The sequence below is a fragment of the Theropithecus gelada genome, chromosome 1 (genome assembly GCF_003255815.1).
Source record: "Theropithecus gelada isolate Dixy chromosome 1, Tgel_1.0, whole genome shotgun sequence".
NCBI classification, from domain to species: Eukaryota; Metazoa; Chordata; class Mammalia; order Primates; family Cercopithecidae; genus Theropithecus; species Theropithecus gelada.
In genome coordinates, this window is record NC_037668.1 from 40,560,941 (window position 1) to 40,575,847 (window position 14,907).

The 14,907-nt window shown below is 52.6% G+C and overlaps 1 pseudogene; it reads left to right on the top strand.

The window, feature by feature from the left end:
- Positions 1-4,741: 4,741 nt before the first annotated feature.
- Positions 4,742-10,121, top strand: LOC112622871 (annotated as a pseudogene).
- The last annotated feature ends 4,786 nt before the right edge of the window (positions 10,122-14,907 follow it).

A 14,907-nucleotide genomic window follows, 5' to 3' on the forward strand; every position in this document is an offset into this window, starting at 1 on the left:
CATTAACCTTGCTAGTACACTTTAGCTGTATTAACTCAGCCTTCAGAGCATCCCTGGGATAAATTATTATCCCCTTTGGATGGATGAATATCCTTGATAGATGGTGGTTGTCTTTCACGCTGGGAATCTTTAGTCGCCCATGCAGACCCCTCTCCCTCCTTCCCTCCCCTGCTCACCACTCATGAGGTTGACTTTTATGGCTTACATTGGATTCAATGAATGCTGGTGAGCAGCAGAATATCAGCAGGAGAAAGAGAAGAGAGGGAGCTCAGGGTGTTTTTTTCTGCCAGCTCTGACTTGCCATGCCACCTAGCGTTGGCACCTACCACTTCCCCAGCTCTCTCTGTGTCAGGATCCTGCATACTTAGGGGTGGCAATTGGGCTGTTGATGTTTTCCCCGGGCACAATTTTTTTTTTTTTTTTGAGACGGGGTCTCTCTCTGAAGCCAGACTGGAGTGCAGTGGCGCAATCTCGGCTCACTGCAACCTCCGCCTCCTGGGTTCAAGCAATTCTCCTGCCTCAGCCTCCCGAGTAGCTGGGACTACAGGCGAGCGCCACCATGCCCAGCTAATTTTTGTACTTTTAGCAGAGACGGGGTTTCACCATGTTGGCCAGAATGGTCTCGATCTCTTGACCTCATGATCTGCCTCGGCCTCCCAAAGTGCTGGGATTACAGGTGTGAGCCACCGCACCCAGCCTCCCTGTGCACAATGTCTAGTGGTTTATCTATCTGTGTGCCTTTATTTATTTTTATTTTTGGTATTTTTTTAGACAGAGTCTCACTCTATCACCCAGCTTGGAATGCAGTGGTGTGATCATGGCTCATTGTAGCCTCCAATTTCCTGGGCTCAGGTGATCCTCCTGCCTCAGCCTCTCAAGTAGTTAGGACCACAGGCATGCACCACCCTACCTGACTAATTTTTTTTTTTTTTTTTTTTTTTTTTTTTTTTGAGACGGAGTCTCGCTCTGCCGCCCAGGCTGGAGTGCAGTGGCCCGATCTCAGCTCACTGCAAGCTCCGCCTCCCGGGTTCACGCCATTCTCCTGCCTCAGCCTCCCGAGTAGTTGGGACTACAGGCGCCCGCCACTGCGCCCGGCTATTTTTTTGTATTTTTTTTAGTAGAGACGGGGTTTCACCGTGTTAGCCAGGATGGTCTCGATCTCCTGACCTCGTGATCCACCCGTCTCGGCCTCCCAAAGTGCTGGGATTACAGGCTTGAGCCACCGCGCCCGGCCACCTGACTAATTTTTTATTTTTATTTTTAGAGATGGGGTCTCACTGTGTCGCCCAGGCTGGTCTCAAACTACCAGGCTCAAGGGATCCTCCCATCTCAGCCTCCCAAAGTGCTAGGATAGCAAGCATGAGTCACTTCACCTGGCCTCTGAATACCTTTATATGCTATGCCTACATCTTTGTAAACAGCCTTTATTAATGTTTCTTGAATTGTTCTAATGTGAGTGTGCTATCGGTTTTTGACTAGGACTCTCACTGATACCTTTGTCATCATCATCATCATCATCATCATGGCCATCAACATGACCTCCACCACATGTTTTCGAGCTTGAGCTCGGTGGCTGTTCCTCCCAGTTACACCTGCTGTGCCTGCCGTTTGGACAATTCTCATAGTTTGTTGGGGCAGGGCTGGTTGAGCTGAGCCCTGTGGGTGGGGGAGAAGGGAATGTCCTAGGCCTGAAAATGGGGCAAGAGGAAGCTAGGATGGCCACAGGATGGCTCTGCTAGGGACTTATTTTGAGGTAGCTCTTGGGGGCCTGTCACCCACCCTCAGCCACTATCTCCCGCAAGGCTCCCAGGACATGCAGTCTGGGGGAGTGAGGGTGACTCAACACATACCTTTCCACCAAGCTCTCCTTCCCTGCCTGGCTGCTCTGGCCCACAGCACTGGAGCTGGGCCATCAGAAGCTCACATCTTCCTGCTGGAGGGGCTGGAGTGGGCTCAGAGGCTTTAGATGGCCATGGATCAGGGAGCAGCTGGCCAGCCTCCAGTTCTCTCCAGGACAGAGCAGTCCCCATGACCTGTGTCCTGACAGGGACAGGGAGGGCAGGCAGGGCCACTTAGAGGTGGCACCCAACAAGTTCTCTTTCCTTAGTCGCTGCATTTAACCTGGGATTCACTCATTCATTCCACCAAGATTTACTGAATGCCTACTCTGCGCTAGATACTGAGGATACAGCAACAAACAAAAGAGATAAAATCCTTGTCTTGGGGGAGCTTCTGTTCTAGTGGAGGTGAGATGAACAATAACCCAAATCACTAGAGTATTTTGTGTCTTAGAAGGTGACCATGCTGGCCAGGTGCAGTGGCTCACACCTGTAATCCCAACACTTTGGGAGACTGAGGCAGGCGGATCACCTGAAGTCAGGAGTTTGAGAACAGCCTGGCCATCATGGCGAAACCCCATCTCTACTAAAAATACAAAAATTAGCTGGGCATGGTGGTGGGTGCCTGTAATCCCAGCTACTAGGGAGGCTGAGACAGGAGAATCCTTTAACCTGGGAGGCAGAGGTTACAGTGAGCCAAGATGGCGCCACTGCACTCCAACCTCGGGGATGGAGCAAGACTAAAAAAAAAAAAAATATATATATATATATATATATATATATATATATATATATATATATATATATATATATATAGAAGGTGCCCATGCTTGCTAAGGAGGAAAATGAAGCCGAGAGAAGGGAGGGGCTGCTGGGAGTTGGGTTTTTAGCAGGAAAGAGCTCACTACTGAGGTGATGTTGGAACAAAGACTTAAAAGATATTTGTAAGGGAACAGGCCAGGCTCGGTGGCTCATGCCTGTAATCCCAGCACTTTGGAATCCCACTGCAGCTTCAAACCCTGGGCTTATGCCATTCTCCCACCTCAGCCTCCCTAGCAGCTGGGACTACAGGTAGGTGCCACCACGTCTGGCTAATTTCTGGGGTTTTTTTGTTTTTTTGTTTTTTGGGTAGGGGCTGGTAGAGATAGGGCCTCACTATATGGCTGAGGCTGGTCTCAAACTCCTGGCCTCAAATGATCCTCCCACCTCAGCCTCCCACATTGTTGGGATTACAGGTGTGAGCCATCGTGCTGGCCTCAAGCAATGATCTTAAAGTTGGTTGCAAGGAAAATGCCTTCCCTGCATTTGTTTCCCAGGGCTGCTATAACAAATGGCCACCAACTCAGCAGCTTCAAACAACAGAAAAGCATCTTCCATCATTCGGGAAGCCAGAAATCCAAAATCAAGATGCTGTCCAGGCCAAGCTGCTTCTGGGACTATACGGGAGATCTTTCCTGGCCTCTCCAGCTCCTGACGTTCCTCAGCTCGTCCATGCACCACTCCCATCTCTGACTCTGTTCTCACATGACCTTCTCTGCATCTCTGTGTCTCAAGTGTCTCTCTCCCTTTCTTTTATAAGGACCCCTGTCATTGGGCTTAGGACCCACCGTATATCCAGGATGATCTCTTCTCGAGATCTTTAATTTCATGACATCTGCAATGGCTTTTTATTCCAAATAAGGTCACACTCACAAGTTCCAAGAGCTGGGAAATGAATACACCTTTTTGGAGGCCACTGTTCAGTACATTCTTCAGTGCCTTGTCTGTTTCCCCCTCTGGGATGGAAGCTGCACAGGACATGAGCCATTTTGTACTTGGAATGGCTGGTGCAGGACTGGACACAGGGAAGGAGCCTCACCAAAGGTGTGTTGCCTGAGCAATGTTTACTACATTTACATATTTTGTGCTTACATGTTTTAATCTATATTTTAAAAATCCATGTACAGGTTTTTTGGTTTTGTGCTTTTTGAGACAGGGTCTTGCTCTGTCACCCAGGCTGGAGTCCAGTGGCATGATCACAGCTCACTGCAGCCTTGACCTCCTGCACTCAAGTGATCCTCCCTGCTCAGGCTCCCAAGTAGCTGGGACTACAGGCATGCACCACCATGTCTGGCTAATTTTGGGGGGGATTTTTGTTTGTTTGTTTCTTTCTTTCTTTTTTTTTTTTTTTGTAGAGACGGGATTTCATCATGTTGCCTAGGTTGGTCTCGAACTCCTGAGTTCAAGTGATCCTCCCACCTTTGCCTCCCAAAGGGTTGGGATTACCGGTGTGAGCCCCCATGCCTGGCCTGTATTGAGTCCTTTAAGCCTCCCTTGCCCTGTTGACCCTGCTTATGACCTATAGTGGCAGTGGGAGGTCTGCTGGTATTTGGTCTTTTTCCTACCTGCAGATTATTTGAAGTTTTTTGGGTTCTGTCTCCTAGTAATGTTGAAGGAGCGAGTCATGGCATCATTTGCATTCTCTGTTGAGTTTTTACATTTAGGTGAGGACGTGTGCAAAGATTTGAACTCAGATGGGTGCCATTAACCTTGCTAGTACACTTTAGATGTATTTACTCAGCCTTAGCAACAGCCCTAGGATAAATTATTATCCCCATTAGATGGATGAATATCCTTGATAGATAGTGGTTGCCTTTCATGCTAGGAATCTTTAGTTGCCCCTGCAGACCCCTCTCCATCCTTCCCCCCACCGCTTAGCACTCGTGAGGCTGCCTTTTACAGCTTACATTGGATTCAAAAATTGTTGGGGGGGGCAGCAAAATATCAGCAGGAGAAAGAGAAGAGAGGAAGCTCAGGGTGTTTGTTTCTGCCACACTGTAGTCCCTGAGGAGGGCCACACAGCGCACGTCCCAGCCGGGCATCGTTAACTTAAACTATGGTGTGAACACGGCCGCCTCTCACTCATGGGTCGCTGTGAACAGCAAACACACGGCACCTTGGATCCTGCAGACATGCTGGCGGTGGAGAAAGGGAGGGAGCCAGTCACGCCTGCGGGTCACTCTCATGAATGGCGTAGAGTGGGGGCCACACGTGAGGACAGGAAGCATGAATGGCCTTCCCAGAACATCCACATGAGGGTTATTAATAGAGCCATCCCAGGAGAGGACGCACTGTGCTTGGGAGGGTCAACCAAGGAGCAGAGCCGGCTGGACCGGAAGAAGTCCTGTGACAGGTGGGAAGTGAGGGAGGCGCTGGCAGGCCACCAAAGGCCCTCTGGCTGCCTCCCCTCCCCGACCTTACTCCCCAGTGAAGGTGGCCACTGCCGCTCCGGCTCAGCGTTTTAGGCCCTCCGAGGCTGGTTGCATCCTCCTGGATGTGCTCAGTGACCCAGGAGCCATGTCCCCCCATTTAAAGGGCTGTGTGGAGCCTCATGAGGGGCCGGGAACTTGGGCAGGGCATGACTGGGAAATCAGACAGGGCCATTGTGAGTTGAATCATGTCCCCAGAATTCATGTCCACCCAGAGCCTCAGTGTGTGACCTTGTTTGGAAAGAGGATCTGTGCAGATGTCATTTGTTAGGATGAGATCATACTGGATTAGGGTAGGTCCTGGTCCAATACGGCTGATGTCCTTGTAAGAAGAGGAGAGACGCAGACACAGACAGGCAGCAGGGAGGCCGAGTAAAAGCCGAGGCAGAGGCTGCAGTGGTGCATGTACAAGCCAAGCAACACCCCCGATTCCCAGCAACCCTGGAGGCTGGGAGAGGCAAGGACGGCCCCTCCCTGGAGCCCTTAGAGAAGGCATGGCCAGGTCCCCACTGTGGTCTCAGCCTTTTGGACTCTGGAACTGTAGGAGACCATTTCTGTTGCTTGAAGCCACCCACTTTGTGGTGCTTTGTTAGGACAGCCACAGTAAACGAACCCAGGCATCTTGTATTTGCAAAGGGTATTTGCTGTGGGCCTCACTGCGGAGGACGCGTAGTTCTGCTTCAGGTCTTTGAGAGACTTGGCCTCTCCTGGGGCAGCCCCGTGCAGCGGTGATGCAGAGGTCAGGGCCTGCATTCAGCCTGCCTGGGTTCGAATGTCAGTCTGGCCTCCTCCTAGCAGCGGCAGATTGAATCTCCAAAGATAACCACGAGCTCCCCCCACTCGGTGCTCCTACCATGGGACACCGACACTCCTCCCATTGGAAGCAGAGTCCACGTTCCCTCCTCTTGAATCCAGACGGGCCTGGGCCTGTGGCAGAAGTGACGCTCTGTGACTTCTCGGACTAGGTTACAGCAGTGAAGTAGCTTCCACTTTCCCCACCAGAGCACTTGCCTGGGAGCCCTGGGGCAACCATGGTGTGAGGAAGCCCAAAGCCACCCGCTGGAGAAGCCCTGAGACTCCACAAAGAGAGAGAAATGCCTGGCCAGTCCCCTCCTGTTCTGACTCCAGCCACTGTCTGACTGCAGTGGCATGAAAGACCCTGAGACAGAGCCACACAAAATCCCAGATTCTGGCCAGGTGCGGCAGCTCACGCTTGTAATCCCAGCATTTTGGGAGGCCAAGGTGGGCAGATCACTTGAGATCAGGAATTTGAGACCAGCCTGGCCAACATGGCAAAACGCTGTCTCTACTAAAAATACAAAAAATTAGCCGGGTGGTGTGGCACACACCTGTATTCTCAGCTACCGGAGAGGCTGAGGCAGGAGAATTGCTAGAACCCGGGGAGGCAGAGGTTGCAGTGACCCAAGATCGCACCACTGCACTCCAGCCTGGGCGACAGAGCAAAACTCCGTCTTAAAAAAAAAATCCCAAATTCCTGACCCATGGAAATTATGAGCGGGAATAAAGTGACTGTTGTTTTAAGCCACCAAGTAATTTGGGGCTAATTTGTTACATAGCAACTGATAGTGAATACAGGGGGGTACTATGATTTCTGTTGTATAAATGAGGAAAGTGAGGCATCCATTCATCCATTCAACTATTTAGTGAGTGCTTGCTGTATGCCAAGCACTGTCTGAGCACTGGGACTGCAGCAGAAACAAGGAATACAGGACCCCTCATTCATGGAGCACGGGATACAGACAGGCTTAGTAATGGTTGAACTTTAATCTAATCTAATCTAATCTAATCTCTACTTTTGTGATCCTAACTCCCAGGGCTTTCTCACCCTACAAAGAAAGTCCTCAGAGGCTGAATTCTTGTCTCTCACCCCAGCTTCTTCCTCCAGTGCAGGTGAGAGAGAGAACCGAACCCTTCCCATTGGAAGTTCCGCTCCATTCCCGGGGCGAAGAAGACACACAGTGTTTTCCGCCCCACGTTGCCCTCATTGTTGGGGTTTAGCACTTGGGCTCCCAGAGGAAGCTTTGAGGAGGGAGGAGAGTGGCGGGAATGCCCCAGGGTGTGAGCACTTGGGGAACAAAAGCCGACCAAGAGCTTCTGCTTCCCACCACAGCACCTACCGTGCTTATCTTAATGGGGTCACTTTTCTAGCATGACGTGAAGTAGCTTCAGACAGAACTTCAACCCTTATAGAGATCATTTAAAAATGCCATTTGGGCTGGACATGGTAGCTCACGCCCGTGTTGCCAGCACTTTGGGAGGCCAAGGCGGGTAGATCACTTGAGGTCAGGAGTTCAAGAGCAGCCGGGCCAACATGATGAAACCCCATCTCTACTAAAACTACAAAAATTAGCCAGGTGTGGTGGCACACGCCTGTAGTCCCAGCTACTCGGGAAGCTGAGGCAGGAGAATGCCTTGAACCCAGGAGGCAGAGGTTGCAGTGAGCCAAGATTGCACCACTGCACTCCAGCCTGGGCGACAGAGCAAAACTCTGTCTCAAATACACACACACACACACACACACACATATATTTTATATATATATAATTTGTTCATCATAAGTGACAGATGACTCCTGTTCTTGGGAGTCCATCAGTCTGTTTTTTTGTCTCTGACTCTGGGGTGAGAGTCATACCCAAGCCATTTCTTCAAGAACCACGCAACTCCCTGCTTGACTTAGATCCCAGTTCCAGCAGAGCTGTCTGCTGTGCTCTGAGAGCGAGCAGTTCCTTCTGTCTGGGTGAGTTTTTAAGTTTCATGCCCGCAGGCTGGTCCCTGTCACCAAGACACGTCAGCCCTTCTCAGCCTCCAAAACAAACAAGAATGAAGAGGACTATTTATTTATTTATTTATTTATTTATTTATTTATTTCAGAGACAGCGTTTTGTTCTGTCACCCAGGCTGGAGGGCAGTGGCATGATCACAGCTCACCGCAGCCTCAAACTCCTGGGCTCAAGTGATCCTCCCACCTCAGCCTCCTGAGTAGCCAGGACTACAGGCGTGCAGCACCACAGCCAGATAACTTTTTAATTTTTTTGTAAAGATGGAGGTCTCCCTATGTTGCCCAGGCTGGTCTTGAACTCCTGGGCTCAAGGGATCCTCCTGCCTCAGCCTCCCAATGTGCGGGGATAACAGGTATAAGCCACTGCGCCCAGCCAAAGGGAGCTTTAAAAATCATCCAGAGCAACTTCCACAGGCAGCTGCATAAGCTGCGGGACCCACCGGACGTCAGAGCCACCTTGGTGTTCACTCTGGGCTCTGTCCATACACTCGGCCGGCCACCCCGAGTCACCAAGGACAAGGGTCCTTCCCTCAGAACCCTGTCCCGCAGCCTGTTCAAGAATGCCAAGATGACCATCGGGCGCCAGCATGTCACTCACAAGACGTACAACCCCCCAAGCTGGGAGCACCAGGGCCAGCCGCCCCCTGAGGACCGGGGGACGAGATCTCAGTGTCAGAGGAGCTGGAGCCCAGCATGCTGACCCCGTCCTCAGTTCTGAAACCCTCAGACCTCGTGACCGTCAGCATCCTGGTGGAAGAGGCTTGCTGCCGCGACTACCAGCACCTCGGGCTGGCACCCTGAGCAGCAGCCTGAGCTGGGCCAAAGCCCTTTCGCATTTCTCTGGTCAATGTTGACCACCATCTGCCACAGCTACCCGGGGCTGCTGGTCATGCTCCAGGGTGTCCAGGACAACGCCCTGCAGTGGGTGTCCCGCTGCTACCGCCAGAACCGCTTCCCCATGGTCTGCTGGTGCAGTGGGCGGTCCAAGGCAGTGCTGCTGCACTCTGGGGGCCTGCAGGGCAGAGGTGTCCTCGGCCTCTTCAAGATCCAGAACGCACCTTCTCCAGGCCAGCCCCAGGTGGACTCGAGCAGCCTGGAGCAGGAGAAGCACCTGCAAGCTCTGATCAGTTCCATACCCCGCTATGCCAACGCATCGGGATGCAACGTGCTTAGCGGCTTCTCCTCAGCCCACATGGGCAGTCACGTTCCCAGCCCCAGAGTCAGGGTCATCACACTGTCCAACCCCATGGAGACTTTGCCCTCCAGACACTGCACCCCGAAGTAAGTGGGGCAGTGTCCAGACCAGTGGGCGCAGCAGTGGGCTTGGCGCCGATATGAGCTCCTGGCTAGCTGGCACAGATGCACTGGCCCCACCCCAGGCAACAGGGCCCCCTCGCCCACCCGGGCTTCCTGTGGCTGCAGTGAGCAGCCCTCTGCATCCTCGGGAACACAGCCCAGCTCAAGGGTGTGCCGCCAGACCCCCTGCGGCAGTGGGAGCTGGTGCCTGTTGAGGTATTCGAGGCACAGCAGGTGAAGGCCAACTTCAAGAAGCTGCTGAAGGCACGTGTCCTGGGCTGCCCTGCTAATAAGCCCGGCCCAGACTCCTCCCTGCACTCACTGGAGGACTCGGAGCGGCTGACCCCAATCCGCAAGCTGCTGCAGGTGTCAGTGCTGGTGGTAGAGGTCCTGGATTCAGACTCCTCCGTGCTGGTAGGCGTAGAGGATGGCTGGGACATAACCACCCAGGCGGTATCCTTGGTACAGCTGCTCTCAGACCCCTTCTACTGCACGCTGGAGGGCTCCCGCCTGCTGGTGGAGAAGGAGTAGTTGTCCTTCGGTCATCACTTCAGCCACTGCGGGGCCCACACCCTGACTGGGCAGAGCAGCAGCTTCACACTCACCTTCCTGCAGTTCCTGGACTGCGTAATACCAGGCCCATCTGCAGTTTCCCCTAGAGTTTGAGTTCAGCCAGTTCTACCGTAGTTTCCTCGGCTGCCACCATATGTCCCGCCGTTCTGGACCTTCCTGCTTGACTCTGACACTGAGCGCATTGAACTGGGGATGCTGTACGAGAAGAAGGGGGAATGCAGGGGCCAGCTGCTGCGCAGGTCTTTGTGGGACAAAGCCTTCTTTGACGTGAAGACAACACTTTGCGTTTACAACTTCTGTACCCAGGATAGGCCCTCGGCCCAGCAGTGGGTGGATCGGATCCAGAGCTGCCTGTCGGACGCCTGAGCCTTCCGGCCCTGCCCAGCTGCTCTGATTCTAGTTGTTACTGACCACTAGGGGCGGGCAGGGCCGCCTCAGCCATCTTTACTGCCCCAGCCCTTGACAATATTGAGGCCCCGAGCCCCCAGCACATGGCGCATACAGACCCCGTCCCTGCCCCACCCCGCCCCGCCCAGCTGGCCCTAACTTATTTTGGGGTCACAGCTGAGCACTGTCCCTGAAGGTGGCCAAGGTACAGCCCACAATGGGCCTGTCAATAGTCCAGCCCGGTCAGCGTGTGCTGGTCCAGCCAGCCGGCTGCCGGCAAGATGTTTCTGGAACCAGAGTCTATATAAACAGAGCGCTAACGCCAAATAAATCAACAAATGAATAAATCATCCGGAGCAAGACAAATCATCCAGAAATCACCTCCAGGGAAGTGAAGCACTTACTCCAGGATATTGGACGCTGCAACCTGGTCCCTCTCTCCCTCCCCCTGCCCCATCTTTCCCCGCTTCCGCTTCCGTCTTCTGTGGTCAGATGGACACCAAGAACCTTCAAAGAACTTCGCCCGGGAAATAAGTCGGTGTTTCTTCAGCTGCCATGAATGGTTCTACACACTGAAGGCCATTATCTCAGTGACTGCGAGGACTGAATGAGCACAGCCTGGAGCTGAGTCAGTGCTCCATAAAAGTCGGCTCTTATTTTTATTATACTGGACATAGAAAGGCCAGATGCCTTCCCCAAAGCCCCTCCCGGTGGGTGGCAGTGGCCCAGGAAGTTTGGCACTAATGTCAGTGCTGTCACCTGCCACTCTGTCCTCGAGGGCCTCTGGGACATGCTGGGAAGGCAGGCCGTGAGCCAGATGTTGCTGAGCTGGGCCCTGAGACGCTGTCCCTTCAGTGACCTTTCCTGTCCAGGGCCCGCAGCGAGAGCTAAACATGTGTGCTGCCACTCCCTTCCCCTCCCCTCCCCATCCCATCCTACTCTATGGACTTTGGTGGGAAAAAAACCAAGGCCCCATCTCCTGAGGCCTAGGCCAGTGCGGATATAAACCTCAAACTCTGCCCAACACGGATGGCTGTTACTGGTGTCTGAAGGGGCAGGGGCTGTCCACAAAGCCTCTGCCCAGGTGTGGGAGAACAAAGGCAAGAAGGGCTCAAGGAATGTTCCAGGCATCAGGAAGTCCGGCTTCCCCTTTGGGGCTGTCAAGTGCTCAGAGGGTTTCTATGCCTCTCAGTCACCCACACTTTTGCACTGAGCAACTACTATGTGCCAGGCACAAAAGGTAACTGGGCACAGCTCTTTTCTTGGAATAGGCCAGAGGTTGTCTTCAAGGAGGTGATGTTTAAACTGAGCTCGGGGGAATAAGGAAGAGCCAGAGTTCGGGAAAAGCATCTCAGCAGAGGACAGAGCCAAAGCCAGGGCTTGAGGAGGCAGGGGTGGAAGGGATGTAGGTGGTTTCAGGAGCCCTGGCAGGCTGGTGGGGCTGGAGCAGGGAGGATACGGTGGGCTAATTAATGTCCTTGCAAAGACATCCACTCCCTAACCCCTGCAACCTGCGAATCTTACTTTATATGGCAATAAACAGACTTTGCAGAGGTGACTAAACTTTTGCAGCAGTGACTAAATTAGGTTCTGGAGATGGGGAGATCATCCTGGATTATGCAATGGACCCTAAATATGATCACAAGTGTTCTTATTATACAAGAGGGAGGCAGAGGGAGACACCACCACACACAGAAGCAGGGAAGGCAGTGTGACCACGGAGGCAGGGACTGGGGTGATGCGGCCACAAGCCAAGGAACACCTGGAGCCACCAGAGGCCGGCAGAGGCCAGGAAGGATTCCCCTGAGAGCCTCCAGAGGGGGCGGCCCCGCCACACCTTGACTTCAGCTCAGTGATACTGATTTTAGACTTCTGACCTCTGGAGCTATAAGATAATACATCTGTCTTGTTTTATGCCACCAAGTTGCTGGCAATTTGACACAGCAGCTGCAGGAAACTCACACAGAGGCAGGAGGAGAGCTTTGAGACAGCTTAGGAAACTCACATGGAGGGCAGCTCGGAGGAGAGCTCCGAGACAGTTTAGGAGGCAGCTGGGGAAAAGGGGAAGGGGCTGCATTTTGTTCTTAGTGCTTCTCCATCTCCCTCTCATTCACCTCCTCCTTTCTCCCCTCAAAGCGCCTCAGCCCTTTTAAAATAATTTACTTGTTGCAGTAAGCAGGTGTCAGCTTTTGTGAAGGTAAAAACATGTTTCAAAATCTTGCAGAAGGTCAAGGCTGCAGTGAGCTGTGATTGCACTACTGCACTCCAGCCTGGGCAACAGAGCAAGACCCTGTCTTTAAAAACAAAACCAAACAAACGAAACAAATATATATATACATATATCTCTCAGAGACTTTCCTTTAAAAATAAAATAAAGAAAAATAAAATCTCGGCCGGGCGCGGTGGCTCAAGCCTGTAATCCCAGCACTTTGGGAGGCCGAGACGGGTGGATCACGAGGTCAGGAGATCGAGACCATCCTGGCTAACACGGTGAAACCCCGTCTCTACTAAAAAATACAAAAAACTAGCCGGACGAGGTGGCGGGCGCCTGTAGTCCCAGCTACTCGGGAGGCTGAGGCAGGAGAATGGCGTAAACCCGGGAGGCGGAGCTTGCAGTGAGCCGAGATCGCGCCACTGCACACCAGCCTGGGCGACAGAGCGAGACTCCGTCTCAAAAAAAAAAAAAAAGAAAGAAAAAAAGAAAAATAAAATCTCTAAGGAGAAACAAGCTTCTCGGCCCATCTCTTCCTCCCTCTCCTCCCTGCCATCTCTCCTCTCCTCAAATGTCCCTGCAATGTGCACCCCGGCCTCGAGGCTGGGAGCAGGGAGGCCAAGGAAGGAAGCTGTACTCCGACTAGCTCCTGGCTGTCAGCACCCATGGCTGGCAGGATTGCCACAAACTGTCGCTCTAATGGCTGATAAAGCCCCATAGCCTGCACGTCTGGAGCCTGGGCCTCCAGCCCTGAGAAGCTGGGCCTGTCAGCACCACGGCCACACCTGCTGTAGGCAGTGAGCGCCACCCGCCTCCCCTGGCCATTCCCGCTCAGGGCTTCCTGTTCCCTGTGCACAGCCAATCCCTGGCCACCGTGCCTAGGCCACCCCTCCCTGGATGAAGAACTAAGTGGAGTGGCCATGGGCAAGCAGATTTGCCCATTAAATTTCATCTCTGCATCCCCTGCAACGCCATCCTGCTCTTCAGCACCAGCGCTGGGGCTCAGAAGACCTGGGAGGTTCAAGATAGGGGCGCTGGAGCCCACCAGGCACACGGTTCCCTGCGGAAGTCACATGGGCCGATCACACGCACAGCATGAAGTGCTGTCAGCAGTTCCAACACATTCCTGGGATTCTCCAACCCACCCCGTGTGGCCCTGAGGCACGTGTGCAAGTGTGCCTGGGGCCTGAGAGCTTGGGTCATTGTCATGGCCAAGCAGGAAGTAAACTATGAGAGTCTTTGCCCCAGCCAGGATCACCTGTGCCCGCACATAAGTGGGTACATTGTTCTCCATCCCTCGCCCGGGAAGGCATCGTTCATCAAGCCTGGGCTACTTCCCGTGGCATGGAAAGCCTCCACTCACCACAGCCCACAAAGTGGGCTCCAGGATGGACCGAGTCTGCCGGCCCTGGTAGGAGAGTGAGAAAGGCCTCTTGGAAAAGGTGGGCAGGCAGCCAGGGCTCTTGCTGGTGAGTGACCTGCTCGCCCTTCTCACCGCCCTGGGCTTGGTTTAGCAAACACCCGTTCACACCTACCATGAACTCACCACTGTTGGACAAAGGCGACCCCCAAAGGTCCCTGCCCTCGAGGAATGTGTAGTCAAAACAGAGAAAGACCAAGCATGTTTTGTCGAGTTTTTTGCTTTGTATTTTATTAATTACAAACCCCAGATCTCACCAATTTTCACACCAAACCTCAGAAATCAGTGGGTAGAAAAATAACAAAGTAAAAAGCCCCAAGCCATAAAATACAAACCTGGGGGTTCAGATTAGAGGGTGAGAGGTGGACAGCGGGGTTTGTTTGTTTGTTTGTTTTTGTTTTGTTGTTGTTGTTTGAGACTCAGTCTTGCTCTTTCGCCTAGGCTGGAGTGCAGTGGCGCGATCTCGGCTCACTGCAAGCTCCACCTCCTGAGTTCATGTCATTCTCTTGCCTCAGCCTCCTGAGTAGCTGGGACTATAGGCGCCTGCCACTACGCCTGGCTAATTTTTTGTATTTTTAGTAGAGGCGAGGTTTCCCTGTGTTAGCCAGGATGATCTCGATCTCCTGACTTCGTGATCCACCTGCATCGGCCTCCCAAAGCGCTGGGATTACAGGCATGAGCCACTGCGCCGGGCCCTTTTTTTTTTTTTTTTTCTGAGAAAAAGTAACTCAAGTTTACTTTTCTCAAAAAGTAGTAGAAATCATGCCAGACATGGTGGCTCACACCAGTAATCCCAGCACTTTGGGAAACCGAGGCCAGAGGATCGCGTGAGGCCAAGAGTTTGAGACCAGCCTGAGCAATGTAGTGAAACCCCACCTCTAATAAAAAGACAAAAAATTAGCCGGACATGGTGGCACTTGTGGTCCCAGCTGTTAGGAGGCTGAGGCATGAGAATCGTTTGAACCTGTGAGGCAGATGTTGTAATGAACTGAGATCATGCCATTGCATTCCAGTCTGGGCAACGGAGTAAGATTCTGTCTCAAAAAAAAAAAAAAAAAAAAAATCCAACAAAACCATATATATATATATATGGTTCTGTATATCCTGTATATATAGAAAAGGATGCACAATTA